At 41.0% G+C, this 26,537-nt stretch overlaps 2 long non-coding RNA genes across 2 annotated transcripts; both read right to left on the bottom strand.

Moving 5' to 3' along the window:
* Positions 1 to 11,124: 11,124 nt before the first annotated feature.
* On the bottom strand, positions 11,125 to 20,918 carry LOC135302195 (uncharacterized). The gene is made up of 3 exons (XR_010363892.1): positions 20,681 to 20,918; positions 11,822 to 11,868; positions 11,125 to 11,250 (listed from the first exon to the last, which is right to left on the bottom strand). It is a non-coding gene; the product is annotated as an uncharacterized LOC135302195 (long non-coding RNA).
* A 1,204-nt stretch (positions 20,919 to 22,122) lies between these two features.
* Positions 22,123 to 25,100, bottom strand: LOC135302194 (uncharacterized). Its single transcript, XR_010363891.1, has 3 exons — positions 24,800 to 25,100; positions 22,859 to 22,904; positions 22,123 to 22,259 (listed from the first exon to the last, which is right to left on the bottom strand). It is a non-coding gene; the product is annotated as an uncharacterized LOC135302194 (long non-coding RNA).
* Positions 25,101 to 26,537: the final 1,437 nt, after the last annotated feature.

Raw genomic sequence — 26,537 nt, 5'->3', positions numbered from 1 at the left:
GGTGGAAATTCTGTAGTTCTGTTAGCAGTGCACTGTAGGTAACAGTAGGGCTTAACCACATAAGGAAAAACTGTTATTCTTTACAGCAGAGGCATGAAATTAGGTATAAACAATTACTCTTTGCATGATTTTTTTCCCCTGTATCACACAGGAAGATTTTTTGAATGACAAATGCAAAATGAGAGCAGCACCTCCATGTTAGAAGATGAAGTGAGTTCAAAGGTTCAACTCGCCTGGTCTAAACCTCACTGTGGCCATGGAAGGATGTTCTGCTGGAGCCCAGCTCCTGCCATTCCTGTCTGCTCTCCTCACACTGGAGAAGCAGAACCCAGTCCCCAGTGGGATAACAGCATGATTTTCTACCAGATAGCACAAAGCTGCAATCCTGAGTGTGTCTACACAGGAAGTTAGGATAGTAAACCTGTAGCCATGATAGTTTTCTGAAAAATCCTTTTGCCAGGATTTTTCTCCTGAGGAGCTGGAGAGCCTCAGAAAAGAAATGTAAACAATAACTATCTGCTGCTGTGGAATGCAACAGGTTCAGCTGGGATTGGTGCATGTTGTTGTTTCTAATTAATGGCCAATGACAGTCAGCTGGCTCAGACTCTCTGAGAGTCACGAGCTTTTGTTATCATTCCTCTCCTGTCCTTTCTAGCCTTCTGATGGATCCTTTTATCTCTATTCTTTTTAGTATAGTTTTAGTATATCATTTAGTATAATATATATAATAACATAAATCAGCCTCCTGAAACATGGAGTCAAGATTCTCATCTCTTCACTCATCCTGGCACCCTCAAACACAACCATATAAACCTTCACACCCAGCTTAAAATTCATGGTCTGGGTTTTACAAAAACCAAAATATGCTCTTGAGTAAGCAGGGCAGTTTTCTAATGCTGATGCTGAAACCAACACTTTCATGTGGTTTCGCTTCTGAGACAGGTATGACAGATCATGCAGATTTGGAAATCCAACTGAAAAAATACATATACGTCCCTGTCTTCTGTTTTAATCCATGTTACAATATTTGTAACTTCCTATATCCCACGTAAGATAAAATAGCACTATAAGAACCATACTATATTTTAAAATAGTAAAAAACTAACAAGGAATGACAGGTTATTGCAGGGAAAAAAATGGTCTGGTGTGATTGTCAGTCTGGGCTTCACTGTTGTTGCAATATTTGCTCCTTACTGAGAATAACTGTTGTGATCAGATAATATTTTCATATTAGAATTTAAATAAATAGGCTATAAAACACAAGATGGAAAAAAACATAAGCCACTTTGCATTATTTTTAATAACACAGGCTACAACACTTCAAGACCTCAGAGCAGATTCAATTTGGTTTCTCCTTTATGGCCTTTATGTACCAGGAACGTAAAAAGAACAGAAGCCAGCTAACACTGAATATCTAACTAACCCTGAAAACCTGACCAACCCATGAATTATTGGGGGCAACACACGATAGACAGGCAGTGACTGAGCCAAGCAGGTTATAAACACACCCTCTCCTAAGGGAGGGGAGGGGAGGACAATGTGACAAGAGCAAGCCTTGGTACAGGACACTCAATGGTTTTGCATCTGAGGCACTACTCCAGTAAAGAGAAGGCACTCCTAAGAATGAAGCCAACCCACAGACATAATAAATATTTTATGTTCATTTTTAGCTACACCCTTTTTTTCTGTTCAGGGGCTGAATTGCACATAGCTCCCACGCTCAGACCATCCTAAACTGTAAATCCTCTACTGCAGGCAGAGCAAAGGGTGTAAGGAGCTGAAACACAACAGAAGAAATCACTTCCTTGCTTAATTTGCACAGCTGGCAGGGCAGTTGTGCTGTGTTAGTTACAGATTGATGGTTGGCTGGAGGGCACCATGGTCCAGGATGAAGCTGAGTGATCAGCAGACAAGGATGCTGGAGGACAAAAGTTTGCACCAGTGGCTGGTGAGCAGGCCTGACAGTGCTAATTGCCCTGCAGTAGCTCATTACAGATTGAGAAGATGCAGATTGTCCATCCTTGAAACATGACCATGAGGAAAAAAAACCAACTTAATAAGTTACTAGTGGCAATTATGAAGAATGACAAAAATTAGCAGAGTGAGTAATTTTACAAGAAAGAACATGAAATATACATATAACATACTTTAATATCTTCAAACCACCACTTCAATACTAGCCACATTATGTTAATTAATGATACTAGAGCTCAACCTTATGGCATTTCTTGGCAAATTGTATGAAACAGAAGTCTGAGCCTGAAGATGCCGGCTTCTATTTTTCCCCCAAATAGTGAGCTGTTAGCATTCTTTCTGCTGCTAATATATTGAATTCTGCTACCATTCTCTCTTCTGTTGTCTCAATGTTAAATCACAGAATACATTGTTGGTTGGCCGAGACAGGGTAGATGCAACAGTCCAAACAAAGAAAAGAAAAATATTAATTGAAACATGAAATTATTCCCTGTGGGGGTCAGGGGTGAGAAAGCTACCTCAGGAATGCCCTGGGAAAGCACCATTGTCTAAGTCAGGAGAAATTCATTCCTTTCGCATGGTTCGAATGCTGTACTCCCTTTCACACCCCACTCATCCTGTACCCTTTGTATCTTTCACTAGTTACCACTGTGAAAACTTTTCCCCTCCCATCTCCCTCCATGTAGCTGTGCACAAAAACTGTAACTTTCCCCGGAGATCTTGCACTCACCCTGGTGTCCTTCTGCTGGTTGTTACCCCATCCTGCTGTCCTTCCAATTCACCATCTGTCCCTCAGCCTACCCTCCGTGTTTTCCTATCCCTTCAGACCCTACAATAAATCAGTTGAAATTATCTTGTTAATTTTCTTCATAGATGGGAGCTATATTTTGTATTGAGTATTATTATCTATTGGAATGAAGGTGGAGCCATGACACCAAGAAGGCTTCAAGCACCTACTGCTCCTTATTGCTCTTCAGTACAACCTTCCATCCTCTTCATCACACATGCAGTACCCCTGTGTGCCCTCTGCTCCCTGCGGGGTTGGGCAGCACCCCTGGGCACTCCATGGCTCCTCACCTTCAATAGCATTCACCTGTGCTGCACAGCTGCAGCCAATTAGGGATCAATTAGGGATCAGCCCCACTCCCAATCACCACCAGCTGGCCACAGCTGACCCCAATGCCTTGTGCAGGCTGCCCCAGAGCAGAGGTTGGACACAGCTACAGAATAAAGCAGGGATTCATTCCAAGGATCTCCTCCATGGATCCACCTTGGGCAGCACCAGAGCCCAGCCAGGGCTGCACCCAAGATGAACCCAAATGGTCCCAAAATGCACGAGCGCTGCCGGGGTCTCTCCCTGGGATCAGCTCTGCTCCATGTGCACATTGCAGTTCAGTGTCCAGTTCCAGCTGCAGCCCCTGCAGTCCCACCCTGCTTGTTTTTCTCTCTGCAGCCCACGGGGTTTGTGCTCCTGGGCTGAGATTGGGATCATTTGTCCTTGGTGCCCAGCTGGAGCAGGAATTGTTTTGTCTCCCTGCTCTGTGCACAGAGCTCACCATGCCCTCATGTGAAGCCCAGACCCACACACTAAAGCAGCACTGAATGTGAGAAATAGAAAAGCCAAACCTGAGGCATCAACCTGAGGAATATTCCAGACCTTATTGGCCTCATGCTCAGCACAGAGAGCTAGGGGAAAAAAGAGCAGAGGTGAGACATTTAGTGGTGGCATTTGTCTTCTCAAGAGACAGGTTATGGAGCTCCTCTTGCCCATGGGAAATGAGGAATTAATTCCTTAGGGTTTTTTTGCTTACATAGGCAGCTCTTACTTTACGTATTAAAGTGTCTCAACTTACAAGTTTTCTCATTTTTCCCTTTCTGCCTCTCTCCCCCACCCCACTGTTGTGGGGAGCAGCTGCGTTGGGCTTGGTTGCCATCCGAGGCTAAGCTACAACAGTTTGTTTCCAAAAGTCTGCAAATTTGACACAATAGGTTTATCACACTGAGCTGCTCAGAACCATGCTGTATTGCTTTCGCTAGGATTTGCCATACTGATCCTTACAAAGCAGAGAAATATTTGCTAGGAGAAATATCCCCACTTATAGAATATGCCAGGCAACGATTACATGAAAAAAAAAAAGGCAGCTTCTCTGTTTTGTAGAACTTTGGCAAAACTCTACAGTGATACTGCAATCAGCGCTGGGAATTTTGAGCGACAAAGCTAAAGAAAGATACAGTGAACTCAGAGCAGAGTGAGGAGCTGGCAGAGAAAAGGGAAAAAAATTAACAGCTCAATGGGTTGTTTGGTGAACAGTGGAGGGAGTTCTAAAAACATGGGTTATGTGCTAAGCTGCTTCTGTTGTTTGAGTGGTATAGCTAACAAGCAGGACAATTTAACACTGACAATTACATAATTCAAAGTAATTTAATGAACTTTATGAATCCCAAGAGAGGCAAGAGATTAGAGAAGAAAAAAAATCTACTAATCAAAACCTTGAGGGCTATCTCACTCTAATGCAAAAACCTATTTCTAAGTAATGCACAAGGCTAGAATGCAGCAGATCTGAAGTCACTTATCAGGTCTGTTAGATGTGTTATCAGCGAGGCAAGGAGAAACTCACTTCCCTTTGCTTCAGTTGTGCTTGGCTAAAATGGGGATATTGGGGGATATATGACCACTTTCTCAATCTTTGTTTTATCTATTTAGACTGCAAAGCCTTCAGGGGAAAAATTACTTCATTCAGTGTGTTCACAGAATACCTTGCACAGTGAGATTCCGATTTCAGTTGATCTCTCCAACTGCTGCCATAGTACAAATAATAAACGATAGCATATTAAGACCACCAAAGAACAGCCCTCCAGTTTAATAAATGCAAATCCTCACTGGAGATAGTTAAATCTGCTCTGGACTTGGAAATAGAAAATATATTTCGGGGAATAATCCTGAACCAGTAGGGGCACAGCTGACCTATTTTTATCTCTATCTCCATGAATCACGGAAGTTAAAATGGACGTATTACAGTATCAAATTTCTATTTTGAATGATATAATAGAAGTGGAAATCTTTTGAAGCTCCTTTTCTTTCAGGCACAGCACTCTACATATTAAGCCCAATGTAAGGTGCTTATCTTAGAGATATGGAATAAAAGCTGTTGACCTTTTAAACATAAAATCTTGGTGAGCTTTGGTATGGCTTGATCTAATTATACTATAATGGACAGAAGGTAATCTCTTATGTAGTCTGTCTAGACACATCATCTCTTATCAGAAACCTCAGGGAGAGAATGGAACCCACAGCAGAGCAGTGATGTAGCAATCTTTGTTGAGAGACCAGGATGCCATGGCTTCACAACAGACAGCAAGAGATTGCATGACATTGCTAAGCAACGCTACGAGCTGGTGAGGTTTTCCCTGGCTTCATATGGTGTGGTAGTTAAGGAAGTGAGAGCAAGGAAAGAAAGACAAAAAACAACCAAATGAACTGAGGTGCGTAAGAGAGAAAGCACATGAACAAATGGAAAAGCAGGAAAAAGAAGTGGGAATTAACAAAGTAATTCTAGGATGTCAAAACTGCCAGTCCAGGAAAGCAAAAATGTTTTCATTTTGTAACTGAAAAGTAATGAAAATCAATACATTTATGTGTGGATTTCTCCAACTGAACTTTCATCATCCTATATTCCTTTAAAATTTGTAATCACATATGGATTGGAAAGTGCCTCCTGAAGTAAACTGTGCTTTAAAGGAAATCACCATTTGGTAAAGCTCTTCTCTTGCAGTCAGGCTAGAGAATGTTTGAAAACCATACAAGTGGGTTCAAATGTGACTGACAGAATGTTTAAGCATTTCAAAGGATAGAACAATCTGATAAATGGTAAAAACATTCTCTTTGACAGCTTGACAAGTTATTTGCACTGTAGAAAGCAGAGATGTTTATTTGTCTCCATCTTTTCTCTCCATAACATTAGTTCTCAGACGATAAATAGATTTGTCCCCATGAGTACATGCTCCTATGTTTTCTTCTTTTTTAACAGAGGTACTCACTACTGTTCATTTAATCTCCACACAGCCACTGTCGTTAAAAGCCTTCCCACCAAAAGAACCTCAGCAGACTACATTTGAAAGTACAGCTTGGGTTTTTTCTGAATACCACCAAACCCAGGCTCAGGTGCCAGCAAACCTAGTCCAGAACAAAGGTATCACACCAGCCTGCTTCCAATCTCATTACAAAGGGCATAAACTACACTTTCTAAATAAAGCTTTCCAACTCCCTCCTTCCACTGAGATTGTTCCTCAGGTCTCTCTAAGGCCTCTGGCTCTTGTGCAGCTTTTGTCTTCTGTCAGAGAAATGCCATTTGGTGCAAGATCAATGCCCAGTCCCAATCCATCTCTCATTCAGCAGGGAGGGGGGTGTTATATATTCCTCACCTTGTCTGCACGCTGTAATCCCTGCCAGGGAACACCTCCTGACCTTGTTTTTTCCTGGAGTGCTTCCCAGACAAGCTACAGCTATCACACAAGATTGCTGTCTCTTAACTCCTCCAGGAGAGAGCCTGTGCAACCCTTGATCACATGATGCAAAGGGTGATGCTCAGTATTTCTCTCTGCAATCTAAAACAGTGAAAAGGACCAGCCAAAATAAACCACTTAAGAGGTCATTCCAGCAGCCATTAGGTGTGCATAACCACTGCAGCAGTCAGAACAGAATCTACCGTAGCATTAGTCCCCATTTGACAAATATTTTTTCTAAAAATAAACAGTGAAATTAGAATCACAGACAAGAAAACAATGTAACTAACTGACACAGGAATCTATATCTTTGTATGTAATTTGGAATCAAGTAAGTTTGCTGTTTTGGAAACTTACAGCAGGAACCATATGAAATCAGCACCCTTGAAAAAGAGCATTAATTACATATTAAAGGCACAATTTCAGTGCCTTTAAACTGTTTCCTATCTGATTGATTCATCAGCAAGAATCCAAGCAACCTTGATAAAAACCCAAACCCACTACACTGCATAAGGAGCAGTTATAAGCAGACTCTTGGGCTGCACACCAGTAAAATAGTACTACTGATGAAGCTGTCGCTTCATGGATTTTTTTTTTTTGAGAAGGCTCTTTTTCTACACAGTTTTCTAAGAATTTTCACTCTTTGAGTGCCTGCAATGAGTATCTTTGCAATGTCTGTCATCCCAGAAGCTGTAAAATCATTCTTTATCTCTTCTTGAGAACATGCTTCTTATTTCTGATTGCTAAAAAATATGTTTTATTAGACTAAGAGCTCTCTACTTATATCTCTCTAATATCTGGCTTTATTATTCAGCCTTTTAAACATGATGTATTTAGAGAACCTTTTACTTTCATGTTAGAATGACCTTAGTCCTACCTTTTTTTTTTTTTTTTTAATTGTGCCATGCTTTTAAATGTCTCAATAATCCTGTTACATCACAGATTTATCCTTTAATGAAGTCCAGGAATTACCCAAGAAACTTGAAATATTTTAACTGCTTTGTTCAGGGTCCTCTTGGTTCAGTTGGGGAAAGATGAAGGTTTTTGGATCACAAGAGGGAGCTCATATTTTTCTGTTATGTGCACAGCAATGTGCAGAGGCAGAGTGAAAAACTCACTGTAAATCTACCTGGTATAGAAATGAGAAAAATCAGATCTATTTTAATAAGCAGGTTGGATGCAGATGCAAGTTTGAATTAAATTCAATCTTCAGCTAAAGACTTTTTCAATGAAACCAGGATTGTCCCAGATTTTGTTCAAGAACAGATCAAGTCACACTTCTAACTGTGCTTTTGATAGTAAAAACATGTAACACGTATGCTGATTCTCTTCTGTGAATAACTTCATGGCTTCATTGGAACCATTTATGGGATGGCAGCTGCCTGCCATGAAGAATGACGGCTGCAAAATCCACCCTCCCTCTAAACACAGCAGTAATATACAGAAGCTAATGTTCCTAAATAAACCTGGCATTCCCCATCAAGCCCCTCCATGTACAGACTGCAGTAGTAGCACCAGAGTTCTGTCAATTTTGGAATGCTCTTGCATGCTCATTTAAAACCCAAAAGTAAGAAGAGCAATGGGAAGGAGGAAAATGAGCTTGGGCTGAAGGCTTTGGTCACTGTGCCTGCACCCAGCAAAGCCCAGAGAGGAGGCTCCAGAGAGCTGTGCAAGGGGCTGGAGACACAGCAAGCCAGTTCCACGATCAAAACCTCTCCTCCTCCTCCCCACAGCTGAATGCTTCCTGAAAACCCTTTTCTAATCTTTAATCCTGTTGAATCCCAAATGTCTGGAACTAGGAGACTTTTACCAGTTCCATGTTCTCCAAATTTCACACCTAAAAATCTTTCAGATCTGTTCTGGCACCGAGTCAACTCTTTTTGATTTCTATTTTCATCTCATTCCTCACAGGTCTGCACACCTTCCCAAGCAATCCAGCTTCCCTTGAATTGTTTTTACATCTTTGAAGGAGCCAGGTCTTCCTCATTTATCCACAGACACCCACACACAATCAGACCCCTGTGACTGAAGGGCCTTGGAGGTGGCATGACACCAGAGGAAGATCAGAACTATCAAACATCCAGAAACTGTTTCAACCTCAAAATTAAGTAGGGGGAGTTTGGATTTTTTTTTTTTTTGTGTGAAATAATTTCATGTACAGTTTGAGAAGAAAGCTTGAATTTTTTTTTCCATAGTCTCTAGCATGGTTTAAGGCTTTCCTGGCAATATTTCAGCACACAATATAATCAACTAATCATATACGTCCAGAAGGAAGAGCACAGGTGCCTCCTCTAGATCAGTGTATTTTGGATATTTGCCTGTAAGTGCTCCTTTTCACGGGCCTTTCAGTCATTGGTAAAGTTTTCAATGAGGATTATTTATAAGGAACAAAAAATCTGAAAGGCATTGTTTTCTGTGCAGATCTGTTTCAATGTTTTTTAAACATTGGTATGTTGGTGTATGCTCTGCTTTTAAAAACAGAAAAATAACAAGACTGTGGCCTGCTGTCTGACTGGCTCAGCCACAAGTTGTTCCAACATCTCACTAAAACATAACAAACTTGTAATACCCCAAACATGTATGTAGGACATTAGCAGTTTAAGATAAGTGACATTTATTAATTTTAAAAGGTCACTCCTTTCTCCATCTAGCACTTGGCAGGTCCATCCACTATCCATTTTATCCCAAATAACTTTCCTGAAGAAAAAGTGGACCACCTCCAAATTCACCCTATTCTCATTAATAGATTAAAAGAGAATAGAAATTGCAGGCTTGCAGAGCCACACAGTTGGCCCTGAATGCATCCTATCTATGTGTGGAATGGTTTGCTAATTAGCAAATCTACTCATATTATTCAGTTTTATTGTAATATAAATGCCATTAAACTCCTTATCATAATTATGATCACAATCGTAATTCTCAGTGTTCTGTGATAATTTATATTTCAATTCTGTTCACATGTCCTCAGTAAACTGCATAAAATCAGATTTTCATGTAAAACACCATTTGTGGCTTAATAAAAGCCATGCACACATTTGAAGAAAAAGTAAAAGAGTAAAACAGCATAAAATTTTCTAATCTCCCACTTCCAGTTAAAATAGCAGTTGAGAAAAAAGAAAACAGAAGAATTTGATTAAGGGCTATGCTATACATATTCATGTAATAAATGTTTGTCTGACCTTTTTGCAGTACCCAAAATTGCCAGTTGCTGGAAGGCTTTGTGACACCCAAAAGGTGTACGTAGATCATAAACAGTTTAAACTAAGTGACATTTATTCATTTTAAAAGGTTGCAACATAAATGCTGGTAATATTGGTAATATCAATAAAATAATGACATCCATATTATATTTATATATAAAATATAACATTTACTATATGCTATATATATTTTATATATTATATATGCAATATATAATATATTAAGATATAAATATAAATATATATATGAAATTATATATATATATTTTACAACAAAAACTGCCCACCAAGCTGACAGAAACACTGGGCACCTTCCCACGGCTGACATCTGAGCCCAGTTTGTGCCCAGTAAGAACAACCTAAAACACTGGGAATATTTCACTTGTGCAGATCTGCACATTATTTCCAGTGAGAAAATCACTTTATCATGGCAGAGCAAAGAAACAGGCGACCATTAGTCCTTGGAAGGGGTGATTTGGTAGTAATAGATCACTGGAGAACAGAGCTTTCTTCTCCATATTTGAGGCAGTTCAGCCACTTGACCATGTCTGGCACTGACTTTTCCTCACTGGAGAGGAAGTGCCACCTCTAGTTTTGCCATGTCCCGAGGCTTGGCGCCCAGTCCAAACCTGGCAAATGCTGGCAAGGCTTGGTTTTGCTGTTAATGAGCTCTTAATGACACCAGGAAACCACAACATCAGCTGGCAAAAGCAAGCTTTCCTTTCCCCCAAGGAAGGCAAAAACACTGCAGCAATTTGTACCAGAGCCTGAACTCTGCCATCTGTGTGTGGGGGACACAAAGTGATATTCAAAATGCTTTTGTGTCAGCTCACCAGGCCTTCTCCTAGAGCAGCTAAGAAACAGCTCAGCTCTGAGGCTGACATGGTATTCTGAAATTCCTCATTTCCTCTTGGGCACAGCTTTAACCACCACAGAGTTTTGTGCCCTCTCCATTGTCAGTGCACATCTGAGCTGTGTGCTGGCTCCCCAGTCATCAGCACGCCTACAATTAAATGGGATGCTGGGATCTTGTGCTGAGTTTTGCTAACTGCTGACTCAGAACTAGGAATTCATGTCATGGGTGTTGCAAAAATGCAAATTTTCTATCCGTGATCCTAAACCCCCCACGAAGCACAAGTGAAAATTTATAAAGTGTTAATATTTTACCTTGTGAACTTAATCATTGTTATCTCTACAAACACCATATTTACTCTAAAATGTTTCCCAAATCTAGCTCAATGCCCAAAGATATAATGCAAATAATAATACAAATAACAGTAATAGAAACTGACAGGCAGATCAACACTGCAAAGCACAGGCTCCTGAAGGTTTTGCATGGCAATGTGCTACCTGGTGTTTCCTAAGGCCAAAATTGCCAACAGCTGTCAATTGTATTGAAGACAGAAAGAATAAATCAGCTGCAAAAATCCCAATACAGAAGCTTTTACCTCCTCCACTCCAGAGACATGCCATTCTGTACCACGTGCCCCTCCTCTCACAGATCTCTTCAGAAAGCAGGAAAATTGGACTCTTACTCTTGGGTCTCCCCTGCCACCTGCAGGGATGGGCAAAACTAAACAAAACAAAAAAAGAATTTGTACTTTCACTTGTGGCATAATGAACAAATTGTAAGGAATCACCACTTTCTGAAACATGCACTTCTTTTTTCCACTTACTGAAGTGAATAATTTACAATTACTGGTTCTGTTTAGTGGCTAGGCACCACTATCAATGCCTGTGTTTAAATCACAGTACCAAGCTTAAAGCTGACTGTAAGAATTAGTTTTTTAAATTTTTAGCAACGTGGTTGAAATATATAAGGTGCAGCTACATTAAACACACAAACACAAAATCAAATCAACACAAGTCTGTCTTGAGACCAGTCTAGAAGTCTGAAAACTTGAAAGACTCCTTTCAGTGATATTTTATTCACAAATCCAGAACAGCATTCAGTCAGTTCTTGATCCACATTCTTAAATGACATAAAAACAATGAATGCCCAAGCACTGAATTACAGATAAATTAATGGCAGCTCTTTTCAGCAGAAAGCAAGAGTATTTTCTAGTCAATTCCACTGGAAAATAGTTCAGACAGGACTATGTTTGCAAACAAGGGATGGAATTATCAAAGTAGTGACAACAAACCTACTGCAGCACTCCAAGAGGTCAGACACGAGGAGCTGGCCCCACACCTAGAGAAAAGGAAGAGAACAGCCACAGCTGTTTCTTCAGTTAAGCAAGTACAGGCATTTTCCAGCTAATATTTATTGATAGAATGATCCTGTTCCCATAATAAAACCAGTTATCTGTCTGGGAAACAGAAGTCAGCCTGCATTTTCTGTGAGAGCACCCAAACTGTGTGGATACCAGATCTTGTCCTCTCGGTGGCACAAGTCTCTGCACAGCCTTCTTCTCTCCCAGGGCTGAGGCACAAAAACTCCACGAGTTCATTTCTGGCTCAGTGATTTTAGCCTGAACTTGGGGGAAGTTCGAGGCTCTTTGCTTTTTCTGGCTGGGGGAGCTTACCCTCTCAAAATAAAAAGCTGCTGTCAAATAATAACCAGTCTAAAATTTCACAAAAGCAGTTGGGTCAAAGAAAAAAATTTTCATTTAATGTCAATTATTCTCATCTCCTTCAGCTAACTCCAAGATCTTATAAGACACTCCAGACTCTAATATTTGGCAGAGAAGGACAAAGAATGAATTAGATTTGACCTACCAACACTTTCCAGACTCACTCCTGTCCTTACTTTTGAATCATTGTTCTCTCATATTACAGTATTTCCATTTAGTTTCCACAAAAACTGCTGCACTAACTGCACCTGGAAGCTGGTCAGCAAGGAATTTATAAAGCCACAGAAAAGGAGCCCAGTGCCAACATCTGTCATAGCTTTTAAAAGGGCAGGTTGCTATGCTAGGCAGAAAAGCAGGTAAGTCTCAATGGAGTACTTGACAAATATTAACCCTGGTGAATTGGACCATGGATATGTACATTTTAAGATGGTGCTGGTTGTTTTACTGGACATGTGCATTTATAATATGCATTCTTTGTTGTACATAACAGTTTGCACCTAACCCAACTAAATAATTAGCAATAATACAACCAAGAAATAAAAATATAAATTTGCAGTGACTGCTGCCACGTGACCAAGCAGTGTAAAAGAAGGAGGCTTGCTAGGCTGGCACAGCAGAAACAGCAGCTCTGGATTCTCTGCACAGCCAGCAAATGTGCTCTGGATCTTTGTGTTCTCAGTATGGGACAGGCTCTGCCTTTGCATCCCCCCACTCTGCAATCTCCCTTTTAAGTCTCTGCCACGTCAGCCAAATTGTCTGATGCTGCATTTACACTAATGAGGAGAACAGCAGCACTTCATGGCTCAGGCTAGTAGGGAAAGGAGTTGGTTTGATCAGGAATACTTTTCAGCAAACTGGGAAGCAAATCATCCTCACCCTGAAATAAATAAAATACAGCCTTCCCCTAACACATGATCAATTGACCAACTTCAGAGCAATTCAGATATCTTTACCTTAAAATCTACTTTGTTAGTAATCGCTATGCTTACTTTTTAAAAATCAGGTCTCTTTTTTTCCCAGTTTACCAAACCCCAGCTGAACTTGAAATTTCAGATTTTGCCAGATTTTGTCTGTCCTTTAAAACAGCTGTTAAGGCATTGCACACAGCTGACATCAACCTGCCTGGTCTGTCATACCTGAGTCTCTCTCACGTCCATACTTATAAACACTATATTGATTTTTCCTGATCATCAGGTGTTTTATTTGGACCTACTACAGACCACTGAAAGGCTGACAAAAACATCTTAATTTTTCTTTTTTTTTTTTTTCATTTCCTTCTGTACACTAGAGCACTCAAAATTTCGATTACAAAGATGTCTGCTCAGTGAATTGAATCCCCTTCCTATGGTAACCTGAAGGATTATTTGTAAAGCTTCATTTCATCCCCTTCTGATAGTGATAACTTGCTTCTTAAAGTGGGTAAAATACCTTTCTCCATAAAAATAGCACCCATATTGATTTGCTGCCTCTCACTCATCTCACATCTTGTTTTCAAGCTCATGGCATGGGCATGTAATTTTTCATTAGCCTACATTAAAAATAATCCCCCATCAGTAAAACACAAGGATGCTGTTCTGTCAGCAGTCCTTCTCCTTATTTCAATTTCTTCCCAGATGGACAATGAAGCAGTTCCTACCACACATCACCTGGACTTGGCCTGCTCCAGCTTTTGAACATGTTCCCAGGCTTACAGGTGTTCAGAATTTTACAGGCAGGAAAACACACTTCAATCAAGGTGCCAGGGTCAAAAACCAATATTGAGAACTGGAATTAAGATTGTGGCGTGTGCATGTTGCTCCCACTACCTGTAGTTTTATCCCTGCCTCTTAATTGTGGTCGCTCCAGTCACTACTCCCCATCCACACTCAGCTTACAACTCATCAGCACCTCAGTTTCAAAAGGTTATGACTTCAAGGGAAAAAGAATGTTACTGCCTCAGTTCTTCCAAATTTGTACTGCTTAGGTCAACTAAAAAAGTGTGTTTCTCTAGCACAGAAAAGTATTAATTCCAGGAAAGAGTGCAGATCACATAGACGGCTCTCAAACTAGCACAAATACCTAATTAACAAAGCCTCCCCCCATCCAGACTTCCTCACAGTGATCTCCAGAGCCAGGCCCAGAAACAATTTCACATGCAAATGTTCTCCAACAGGAAGTCCAAAAAAGAAAAAAAATGAATATATCCATTAGCAGGACAGACCTTTACATCACCCATCTAAACACCAAGGAGAAAGGCCTAATACTGTTTTCAGCTCCTCCTCAAAGCAACCTATTTCTTTTGGTCACTTTAAAGTTTTAGAAATATTTTTGATACAATCAGAATTGGTTTTGAAGCACTGTGTTTCAGCAGGCGTTTTTCCAAGTTCAAAAGGTGTCTGTACTTCAGTAGTCTGTTATGTAGATGCATCAAAACTTTGCATTTACTTGCTGCTGCTTCAGTCTGTCAGAAACTCAGCACGGCAAGCATTGTCTCCAGCCAATTAATCCACCACTTACCATCAGATTTTCTGTAATATCCTGCAGTAGAACTTATGGACACTGGTCCAGCTCCCTCATAATTTTAAGATTTACTCTTTCAGATACCTGTCGGGAGAGAGATTTCTTTACCAATAAAGCATACCCATTCTGAAGAACTATGATGTCTCATGGGGATTTTTTTCCAAGAGTTCAATTCTTTTTTCTTTTAATTCAAATAGTTCTTACCACTAGACATGCAATGTTGCACCCAAAGGAGTACAAACAGAAACCAGATAAGACTTTTTTGATAAGCACTGAATGTTTAGTTGGGCCCTTGGCCCTGTCCTACTCTGCTGTGTAACCCTAGATGCAGAGCTTGAGTAACTGCTGTGTAAAGCAGAACAATACGTCCCTGTCTCAGCACACCCTGCTCACTTCAGAGAGGGAACTCTTCTGTGCAAAGCCCTCTCCTCACTGAGCTCATCTTGAACTCTGCCTCTCAGAGCAAGCATGTCAACAGCACTCACAGCATATTGCATTACACAGCAGCCCAGGGGGACCCAGACCTCAATCACCAATGCATTTATGGCTTTAATGAGCTTTTCTAAGGTCAGCAACATTGTTCTCCTGTCATGGGAGGAAAACCAAGCTGAAGAAAGGAAACATCATCTCCTTTGTAAGGTCACTCAATGTGTCACTGGCCAACTGGGGCAGACACTTGGGCAGCTCTCCCTGCTGTGCTGCAGGCAGTGCTGACCACGATCCCATGGAGAACAGCCTTCACCCAGTTCACCAAACCAAAAACTCAGCGCTCCCCCAACACCAGAGTCTAGCAAGGAGCAGCTTACATCACAGGACAGGAGTGACTAACAATGAAAAACTGAAACCACAAGAATAGGCTTCGCAGCAATAAAGAAAGTCCAGCTATACTTGAACATTCGTGCATCCGACTTGAGACATTTCTGAAAATAATCATACTGTTGTCACTGCTTTTCTTGACTCATGGGGTGCCAAGAGAGAAATACAGATAACTGAAGCTTCAGCTGGGATGGTGCCTTTAACTATCAATTTGGTATGATTTAACTGTTGAGTATGATTTACCTATTGAGTATGACTTAACTACTGAGTAGGATTTGACTGTTGGGTATGATTTAACTATTGAGCATGATTTAACTACTGAGCATGATTTGACTACCAAGTATCATTTGACTATTTATGGATGTTTGATACTTCTCAAAGCTCATGGCCAGTATTATCCAGGACAGGATTTATCCTGCAGACAAAGTTCAGGAATGCTTCTAGTTCATCAGAATCCCTTCATAGCCACAAGAGTCCATCTCAAATCGCTTAAAAATAAGGCCTTTACAGTCACAATATCTTTTTGTTTGGGGGTAGTCCTCTTAGAGACGAAAATATTCATGATTTCCTAATGCCACCTTCAAATGCTTTGCAGAGACCTTTGACTATAACTTTGTGTGGGAGTAAATGGAAGAGTTACTTAAATAGCAGTACCAAACTGAACAGCTCAGCAACCTGTGAACATTCTTTAATCTTGATCCAACAGTCAACTCATGGCCCAGATAACAGCACCAGGGGTATATTTTGTATTCATTTAGGGTTTTACACCAGCACTGGAACAAAGCCACTTGCAGCACTCTAGCATCAGCACATTCTTTTTCTCTCAGTCTCCATGTTCACCTCTCCCAACTCCCTGAAATTCCAGACACAAAAGCAGAACTCTCATTAGATGTCAAGGGTGAGGCCCCAAAAATCTCTATCTGGTCCAGTGTGATTGCCAAAGTGATGCTGTGGCTGTAAATAGAAATGTTCAAGGAGCTGATCCACAGAACGTAACGTGTTGAGATGTAGAGAAAGGAAAAAACAAAAGGAAAAAAAAGCAAACAAAAAAAATCCCCCCAAAACAAAACAAAACCAGCTCCCAAGACCCACCTCCACAAAAAAGTCCCAAACCAAACGAAAAGGTGCTCGCTATCTTGGTCTGCAAACAGCAAGGACAGCTTTCCTTGCCAGTCAGTCCTGGCACTCATGAGCTGGCATTGCACAGCAGGACCCCAGGCACACAACCACTGGGCACGTGGTGAATGATCAGCATGGACTGGTTTATCCCAGCCATGGGGCACCAAGGGGGATCTGGAGCACAGCACCATCAAGGGCACTCAGCAGAACACTGACAGGCTGCTTTTTTTATGGGAAAATGGTGAAAATGCCAGGTGAAATGCCTAAAATATAGTCCAAATGGTTTCACTTTTCTCGCATTCATAAGGCAGCACATTTCTGCACTATTCTATTACATAACAGTGTCTTTTAATAGCATCCTTTTGTCCAGCCTCAGGAGAAAGGAAACACATTCCTTTACAGGACAGTGGAACGGCAGTGATTAGCTCACAGGAGAACCAAAAGTTGATGATCAGTTGGTAAAAAGCACGTGGTTTTGCATTGCATATATACAAGAATACAGTAAATTAAAGAAAAGGCTTCGTTTGTTGCAAATGCACTATTTAATGAATAGCCTTATTTAATGAATTAGTAATTCTAAATTCGCAGCAAAACTGCAGTGCTATGTTTTACTGCTTCAGGCCAGATAATTAATATTTCAGAGTATGCACGAGACATGATGTAATATTACAAGACAAACATCTCAAATATTAAGTAAGAAATACACATTTATTTTGATATTACCTGTTTCCATTCCTTCATATGTTTTTCTACATGTTATTGGAATAGTATTAGACCTATATTCAAGCTTTTCTTACGAAAAATATATTCATTTATGGGATCTAATTCTTTCAATGGCAACAAACTTTCATGTGAGAAATGAGGGACTTGTGACCTTCATACAGGTGGATAGGCACAGAAAATTTCAATGCTGTTGAGACAGAGGATGGTCTAAATCTGGCTAGCCCCTAATCAAGAACTGTCATTAAAATCTGTAAAACAGTGGCTTTGTTAAACAGAGAAAGAGAAGTTCCTTTTCTCATGTTCATTGCTCATAGAATAGTAAGTTATAGTATGACACACAAAACCAGAAAACATTCCCCAGTTTATATAAATATAAAGAAACTTGACATCTCATATGTTTTTGTGTACTGCCATTTTAGCCAGCATTAAAACTCAGCTCTCCCATAAAAACACTCCACACCAGTGGAAGTCACATGAGATTTTCAGGTGAAGCTCCATCTCTGTGCACACCTGCCACCATCTCCTGGGCTAAACTGCTAACAGGGAAAATTGGGCTATTCCAGCTCTTTCCAAAGCCCACTCCTCTTCTTTGCTCAGTTTCATTTATCCAGGGCCTGCCTGGCTATGCAGACAGGAGAAGGCAAATGCAAATCCCAGGCACTGCCAACCCCACCTCAAGCACAAGGGAACTCCTTCAAAAGAGCAGTACCTACAAACTGAAATAAATATGAGTGTATTTCAGCTACAAACTGAAATAAACCTGTGGGAAGCTGCTAAATCAGTACTCTGAGGAGACACATGTATAAAATATTGATATAAAGAGTCAATAAATAGAAAGGTGACTGCTAAACTGCTAAATATTTAGAGAAGCTCACCTGGGAAAGAGAAGGCTCCAGGGAGACCTTTAGCACCTTTCAGTACCAAAAGGGATCTACAGGAAAAGTGGAGAGGGACTTCTGACAAGGGCATGTGATGGCAGGACAAGGGGTGAAGCTTTGAACTGCCAGAGGGTAGGTTTGTACCAGACAGCAGGAATAAATCCTTTCCTGTGGGGCACTCTGGGCACAGGCTGCCCAGGAAAGGTTTGGGTGCCTCATACTTGAAAATGTTCAAGATCAAGTTGGATGAGGCTGCAGGTGGATCCCTGCATCCTCTCCTGGATCCCTCCATCCCCCCTGGATCCCCAGGGGCTCAGCTGCCTCCCCAAGATCATCCCCAGGGGCTGCAGAGGAATCCCAGCTCTGCCCCTGGAGCACCTCCTGCCCCACTGCCCTTGGTGGCTCCAGCTTCTTTCCCTCTCATGTTCTCAGCTCCTCCTCCTCCTCTCCTCTGGCTGGAATTAAAGCTGGCCCCAGCTTTGTTTTGATTCCTGCTCAGCTCTGCTGTGCCAGAGGCATTCCCACCATGTCTCACTGTGCCAGCCTTGGCCAGCAGCAGCTCCATCCTCTGAGCCAGCAGGGACTGCCTCTGCTGGACATGGCTGAGGCTTCCAGCAGCTTCTCACAGCAGCCACCTCTGTGCCCCCACTGCCAAAACCAGGCCATGCAAAACCAACACGATCAGTGAAGAGCATATTTACCTGTAGGACCATGTAGCTTTTGAAAAGAAATATTATTTTAACCATTTCCTTTTTTCAAGGGCTAAATCTGGAACTGAAAGAACATATCCTTGTTCTTTGCAATGGACTGGAAACCAAACAAGCCCTGACCAACAGCCCCAGTTCAGATGGTAACAGTGCCCTGGTACTAGCCCAGGCCCTAGATATTGAACTGTCTTATAAGAAACTGAGAGAGATTCAACTTCATTCCCCAGCACCTTGGTTCAGGAAAGATGAAATAACCAAAAGCCTGGACTGGCCTAACTCACACTGGACAGCATCAGCTATTAGGGATTGTAAAGTTGTGCCACAAAACTGTTGCAAAATACTCATTAAATTTTCCCAAACATATAATTTTACTTCAAAAGCATTATTTTTCCCTAATGCATGAGGGGGAAAATAACTGACAATCATTCTCTTTACAAAATTATAATCATTCTCTTTAAATAAGCAAGCAAACTCTGATAGGAAATCACCGTTTTCCCCCTGCCTTTTCTGTGTAATCCCAGGCACAGCTATCAACACATTTCATCACAGAAGATGAAGAGGATAAAAATACAGATAAATTCAAATGAAGAGTTTTCAAATTTTCTGTTTTAGAATTTTGCTCCTCGTGTGCCTGTAAGAAAGTGCAAATAAAAGCTATGTAAAAGAAAGGAGCTGTTCAGCATCCTCCCCCACAATATGGGAAAATGATATGTTTCTTCTGAGAGGGGTGTTTTAGCACAGCAGGATGTTCTTGTGTTGTGACAAGATAATGTGTGTGGAAAGCACTCCTGTAATTTAGCTGTCACACAGGCACAGCTACTCGGTGCATGTGTGTCGAGGGAGAATTAGCTTTGATCTGAAAAAGGCATCAGATGGTTCCCATTCCTAACACTGAATCAATTCTGGTGGATAAGAAACTAATCCGGCCATCTCACACACAGCCCCTGTCAGAGGGTTTAATGATGCTGGGACTGCACAGAGCTGTTTACATGGGTAAAACTAACGTCAGTATAGATAAAAAACACTTTTTAAGGCTTTTTATCTGAGTGCTTCCACTTCGGAGCATCCTAGATATTTAAGGGCCATCAGGGTAACAATCTACCCAGTAAATTTTGCTGTAAAGGAAAAAAGTGGAGTACTTAACCTTGAATAGACACTAAAGCTGGGAACTGAGAAACACATTTTCTGTAGCTTTTGTGACTTCAGTATTAGAGATACAGATGTGAAAACAGAATTCTTTTCACAATTATGCCTGCCAGCATTATACAGACTAACTCCAACTGCTGTAGTTTAAACTGTTAAACAGGACAGCTGGTACTAGGTTTTTTCACTAAAATAACTCTCCCAAAAACTATTTAACTTCAGCCTCTGTGTTTTTCAGCACATGCTTCTTCAGACAAAGAGAAAGCAAAAGTAATTCTAATTTTCAGAAATCAGACCACAAGAAAGGAAAAAAAAAATTGTGCACACTGTGATTCTAGAGTGAAAAATCTTCATCTGTTTTGAGGAGCCAGTATGCTTGGTTTGAGGGACAGAGATCCTCATCCACCTCCTGCACCTGCTCACTTGAATGCAGAAAGCATTTCCAAGAAACTCCAGAGTTCTTTCTACACCAAGAATGCTTCAGTCTCTCAAGTTTGACTGCTGCTACAATTTACCTGTGACTTTTTGTTGCAAAGGTTTCATACCTTCTTGGAGATTTCTCAGGGGCAGCTCCTCACAGCACTGACTCCTTCTCCTCTGCACAGCCAACAAACTCCATCTCCCACCTTGACCAGCCAACCTGCTCTTTTACAATACCCCTCCTAACTGGATCCAGCTGTGGCCTATTAAGGGCAGGCTTGTTCTTAATGCTTGATAATTGGCACAGCTGTAACTCCTTAGGGGTGAGATTACCTTCACCACTATCTCTATTCTCCTACATTTTATCTATCCACAACTTTTCCTTTGCCACGTGGGGGAAAAAAGCTAAACACCAGATCAGGGGGAAAAAAAATCAACTTAAATAAGGTCTGACTCTGCAGCATTCCTTTCTGCCATACACATCCCAGCTCCCCAGAGTCTCACCTCCAGGCACAGAGAAGTCTTGAATTTAGAACCAGTGGTAGAGACTGCCCACAGCCATTTAAGGCAGCAGTAGGAGCCAGCACAACAATTGGAAATTGCACCCATGCTTGTTCCTAAACCAGTACAGGTTTGGCTCTTCCAGTTTCTGACTGGTTTCTGTTCCTAAAGACTCCCCTGATGGAGGGGAAAACATCTACCCTGATGCCATCTATCCTACCTTGAGGAATGTAGTCCTTACTGCCAGAATTCCACTGCTATAAATGGGTATCCCCCACTCAGTGTCCTCAGTTAATGACAATAATGACAATAAACAAGAGAATATGTGCAGATGGGCTGGTTCAGTACTCAGGGCAGCCCAGGCAGCAGGGCACACAAAGGGGAAGGTGCATTTCTTAAACCTTGCAGCTGGTAGAGTAGGAGTGTAGACAAGAATGAGGGTTGTGGTGAGCAGCCAAAACCAGATAATTTTACAGGATTTTACATCTCTTCTCAGGGAAGAGAACCAAGTCCTCTCTCAATATCTCTGACTGCATACATATATGTGTGGCCATTAGCTGTGCTCCTGAACAAATTACACGCCTGGGCACTGAAATTCCCATTTTCACACTGCCTTCTAAGAATCATTCTTGGATGTGAAGAGAACACACATTATCTGGGCAGTCCCACACACATTACTTGTGTTTGGCCTCTCAGCCAGACCAGGGAATATTTCACAATCCAGCCCATAAGATTATTTTTCCAAGGTACACGAATTAACAGCTCTGCCACCAGCCCTTCTCTCTCAAAGAATCAGCTCTTTGCAGGTGTCCCCTAGGCAAACACCTTTTATTTTCCCCAGTGATACCATTTTCTATTAACTACTTATCTGCTTTCCCTCAGGTACCTGTGTTTTCTTCCTCACTCTGCAGCAAGAACAACCTCTTTACCTGCAGAAAAAAAAAAAAAACAAAAAAAAAACAACCCCAAAACCTTTAATATTAAAAAAAAAAGTAATACCACCTCCTTGGTCTCTTTCAAGTACCCCTTTGCCATCCAGTCCCACCTGGAGATCAGCTCATGGTGATCAGGCAGCTGTCAAATTGCACAGGCTGTTGGAGGGCTGTTAGTTGGTTTTTCCTCCTTCCTTGGAGGAAACATCCATTTCACTTCCCTCTCTTGTCTTTCCCTGTAATCTCCATCCCCTTGCCCTGCAAACATGAGCTGGAATAACAAATAAGATGAAAATAAATATTAATAGAATAAAAAGACATATTTAAGAATAAAAATCCTGACCTACTCTGTTCTTCCCCCAATTACAAAGCAATGATTCCTCCCTTGCTCAAATATTTGAGTGGTTTTTTTGTGGGCATTGCTGTTGATGATTGTGTATTTCTTTTGCAATATCCTTGTGCATCAGTGGTCTACTTCACTGCCTTCTCAAATGATTGTTCTGAGGAATACTGAGATTTTACTATAATCTTATTTAAAGTACTGTAGATGGGATTTTATCTGGGTCTGTATTCTTGGCTGCAAAAGGACAAGTAGCAACAGGTGTACACAGAACTATGGTAGAAACAGCTTTTTCTCTTTTTTTTTTTTAATCTCTGAACAAAAGAAAAAAAAGGAACTTTTTAAAAAAAACTGCGTATGCAGTATTGGGCCAGTTAAAAATTTGTGTCTCCAAAAGTTTATTATATATAACCTGAAAACCAAAAAATGACCAAGTCAATCTGAATCAGAAGTCAGAATCAGGATCTGAGTAGGCAGAGAAACCTCACCAGGTCTGTCCACGTTAGACATCCAGACACAGAGTTGTTTACCTTGTTGTACAAAGAGTTTAATGGCTTCCAGACACACAGCACTGCCCTGTAATCAAAAAGAATTAAAGTGCAATTAATGACACCCTTTGAAATGAATAGACCAGTTGCCCAATGGTACCATTGCCACCTCTAATATTCTGTGAGCTGGGTAACTGAAGCAGGAATTGTAACCACAGCACAGCTTGCTCTGTGCACAGTGGCCATCATGGTTGGCAAAGAAAGGGCTGCAAGGATTCAAATAGCACACAACAGTGAAGCTGGAAACAGGCATTCCCTGCTCCCTGGTGGAAAGGCAGCACAGGAGCTGGAGAAAAACAACTTACAGGTCAGGAGAACCTGGGCTAACCCTAGGTGTGCAGAACATTCAATAACCTGTGTTTATTTGATGAATGTGTGAAGTGGCCAGCCACAAAAAGAACCAGTCATAATTTGCTCCAGAACGCAAAGCTCATTTATTTTTTGTTGTTTTTAAGTAAAATAACACACACACACAGACACACACCAATGGCTCTTTTAAAGTCAGTAGTGAGTAAAGGATTGTGGTGATATTCCCAAATGATAATTCTCACATTATTAATGACATTTCAAAGCACCTGCCCAAACCACAACTTCAGAAGCAGCATGGATTCTTCCTTGCAGGGAAAGCTCTACCAGCAGTTTTCAGTAAAACAGATCTCAGTACGGTGAAAATGTTTTACTGCTCAACAGTGAGGGCTCGATGTTCATTTGGGAGAACGCTGCGTATTTACAGCTCTCTGGAACCACCCCAGGAGATTCTGGGGAGCCAATCACACAGAGCATCTCATTGAAACAAGCACCCAGGTAAGGAATTCCCGATCCCCTGCCCATGGAAGTAGTGTCCTGCTGAAACCACCCACACATCGCTCCACCAAGTGGGAATGGTGCTTGCTTTTTGCAACATGCAGACACAGCCTCACCAAAAGCCCCCACCTTTCCTGATTTCCTGTCTTTTGACCTTAAAAAGTCTACCCCTAAAGGGCGGTGCCTATGATTTGGTTATCCACATTACAAAGGACCAAAGAATTTTCAGTGCTTTTCCCTCTGCCTTTTCAGAGGCTCCCAGAACACTTGAGCTGATGCCTTGTGTTGAAACCTCACATCTTGAAAAGCTTTGTTTTGTCTCTATAAGCTAGGAGTCAATTTTTTCATTTCTTCCTTCCCAGCATTTATCTTCCCCCCCTATTTCTTATAATGGTATTTCAATGTGTACATAAATTTATTAATTTAATCTTATTGTCTTTTCCATTTCCATTTCTTTGCAGCCCTGCACTTTGCAAACAGTGCCAATTCTAGAACACTTGCATTTCCTATGTGACAAAATTGTCCAATTCCAGGAAGAGCTAAGAGCATACCACTTAAAAGGACAACTTTTACAAAAGTTTTCTGTAACTAAACTAAGTATTATCTGGGCTTGTTCTCTCCTCCCCACAGCCACTGAAAAAGGTCTTTCTGCTTTTGTACTATTAAACTTTCTTCTTCTGAAACAGTTGGAGAGATCTTTTACCTAAGCCAGCTACTTTCTGTCCCAGGAACTACCAGGGAAAACACTGTCTGAGCAGGCCAAGTAAAAGAGGCCAGGAATACTTCAGCAGGAACTAGTTTAGGCAGTTGAGGCAATGGAGATTCCAATTTTGGGAAATGTCCCCTGTTACTGCTGGACAGGATTTACATCTTGGCACTGATTGTGAACCATAAATCCCCATTTTGTGCACCATCACTTTCCACTACATTTTTGAGGCCTAGATAAGAGCTTTTGTAAAACTGACACATGAAATGTCTTTCCTTTCATTAACATTGCAATAAACTAATACATACAGGAAAAAAAAAAATATTATTAACTTCTTTTAAATGGACTTTTCTCTTGATCTAGAACTCATGAGATTTCTGAAATAGCCTCAGATGTGCTGTTTGCAGCCTTACATTATTCTCCATTATACAGCAGAGCAGGTTGTTCCAGGTCATTCTTCAGTTACAGCTCTTCAGAAGGACCCAAGAAATTGGATGGAACCATGGGAGACTGAATGGCAACCAGATCCTTCAATAGAGTAGCAGTGTGATTTTCCCTGACTAAAGCTATAAAAGACATATGTACACACATATATAGAAGATACAAATACATCATAGAAAGCAATATCTTAGCACCAATGAGAACTTTTTTAACATGCTGAGCAGGCATGCACCTGCTTGAAAGGCCTGCATTACACATTCAACATTTGGGATCTCAATTACACCAGCATACAACCTAACCCAAATTTTGTTCATAAAACCCCTAATAAAAAGCCAGGAGGTTTCTCCTCTGAGTCTGCTGTTCCACCTTTTATCCTTTCCTTATTCCTCTCCCTGTAAGCCAAATAAAGAGCCATGATTTCATACCTGCCTGCCCCTGGTGGGTTACCACCTGCTTTGCAGCTGCTGGGTCTCTTGCTTTACATGGAGCAGCTCTCAAACCAGCCCTTCCTTCTGGCACCACCAGAAAAATTTCAGTCCCACTAAAACTTCGTGTCCAATTGCCTTCACATGATCACAGCCACAACCCCAAGCCCTCCTGTAATTATTCCAAAAAGACAAAAAACCTGCAGCAGTTTGAAAACCTGCCTTTTCCATCCAAGATTTAATGGTCTGTTTGCTCCTTCTGGAGACTACATATTGTGACATTTTGCTCGGTCTAACAGATGCTACAAACAACTCTTCTTAAAGCTGTGACCCTTATTCTTGTTTACTGCTTTTGCATAATGTGAAAAGACATATTAACTGTCCCTCCAGTAACTGAGAATTACTGCAATGCATTTATTCTGTACCTAAGTGTTTTTCCACATACACAAATTTCCAATGAAACTCAGCCCTATTGTAATGAAAACTCAACACTTGTGCCCTCGTATTCCTCCTGATTGTTGTATGATTTCACTCTTATTTTTATTACAGCCCTCTAACAGCAGATGTATTTTATTTAAGAACCTGAGAAGGAAGCAAGTGTCTTTTCAGGACAAAGGAATAAGGGCATTTCAGAGAGGAATTTACTGAAGAAACTGTTGTTACCATGATTAAAACTTCATTTAAGAATTAACTGGTATGGCAGCAGGACAAGTTCAGATACCATGACATGCACTGAGATACTCGATTTCACTGTATTAAGAGAACCTATATAATTCAGATTTGTTGTTCAGTATGTTCAAGTATGGAGGTAATTTACACATGTTTTTTATACATGATTTCTAAAGTTTGCTGTTAAGATTTATAAAGTTTGCTGTTAAGACTCTCTTCAAAATAAAACACACTAGCACCTTTTGGATTTCATCAAAGACACTTTTAAAATTGAGACAGCAGTTTAATTTTTTAAAATTCAGATGGCAAATCTCGTTCCTTGCACAAATGCACTAAATGATGGTGTGCAGCTTGGACTTGTTAAAAGCACTTTGTGTGAATTATCACATTCAGCCATGCTGATCATAGTTTGCACTTGTTGCAGCTGAGGTGCTTGGACAGGCATCTCCAGTTCTGTTGTGATAAAGGCACACTGATAAAGGAGCACTGCACTCACTCCAGCTGCACTGCCTTTATGCAACAAGAAACACCAGACTGGGCAGAGGCAGTGAAGAAGAGTTCAGTCCACTGAACTCTTGAGAGAACAGAGCACACAGCAAAACCCAGCACCAGGATG

Source organism: Passer domesticus, chromosome 6, assembly GCF_036417665.1.
Source record: "Passer domesticus isolate bPasDom1 chromosome 6, bPasDom1.hap1, whole genome shotgun sequence".
NCBI lineage: Eukaryota > Metazoa > Chordata > Aves > Passeriformes > Passeridae > Passer > Passer domesticus.
Note: the sequence above shows the minus strand (reverse complement) of the source record. Positions and strands in the feature narration are given on the sequence as shown.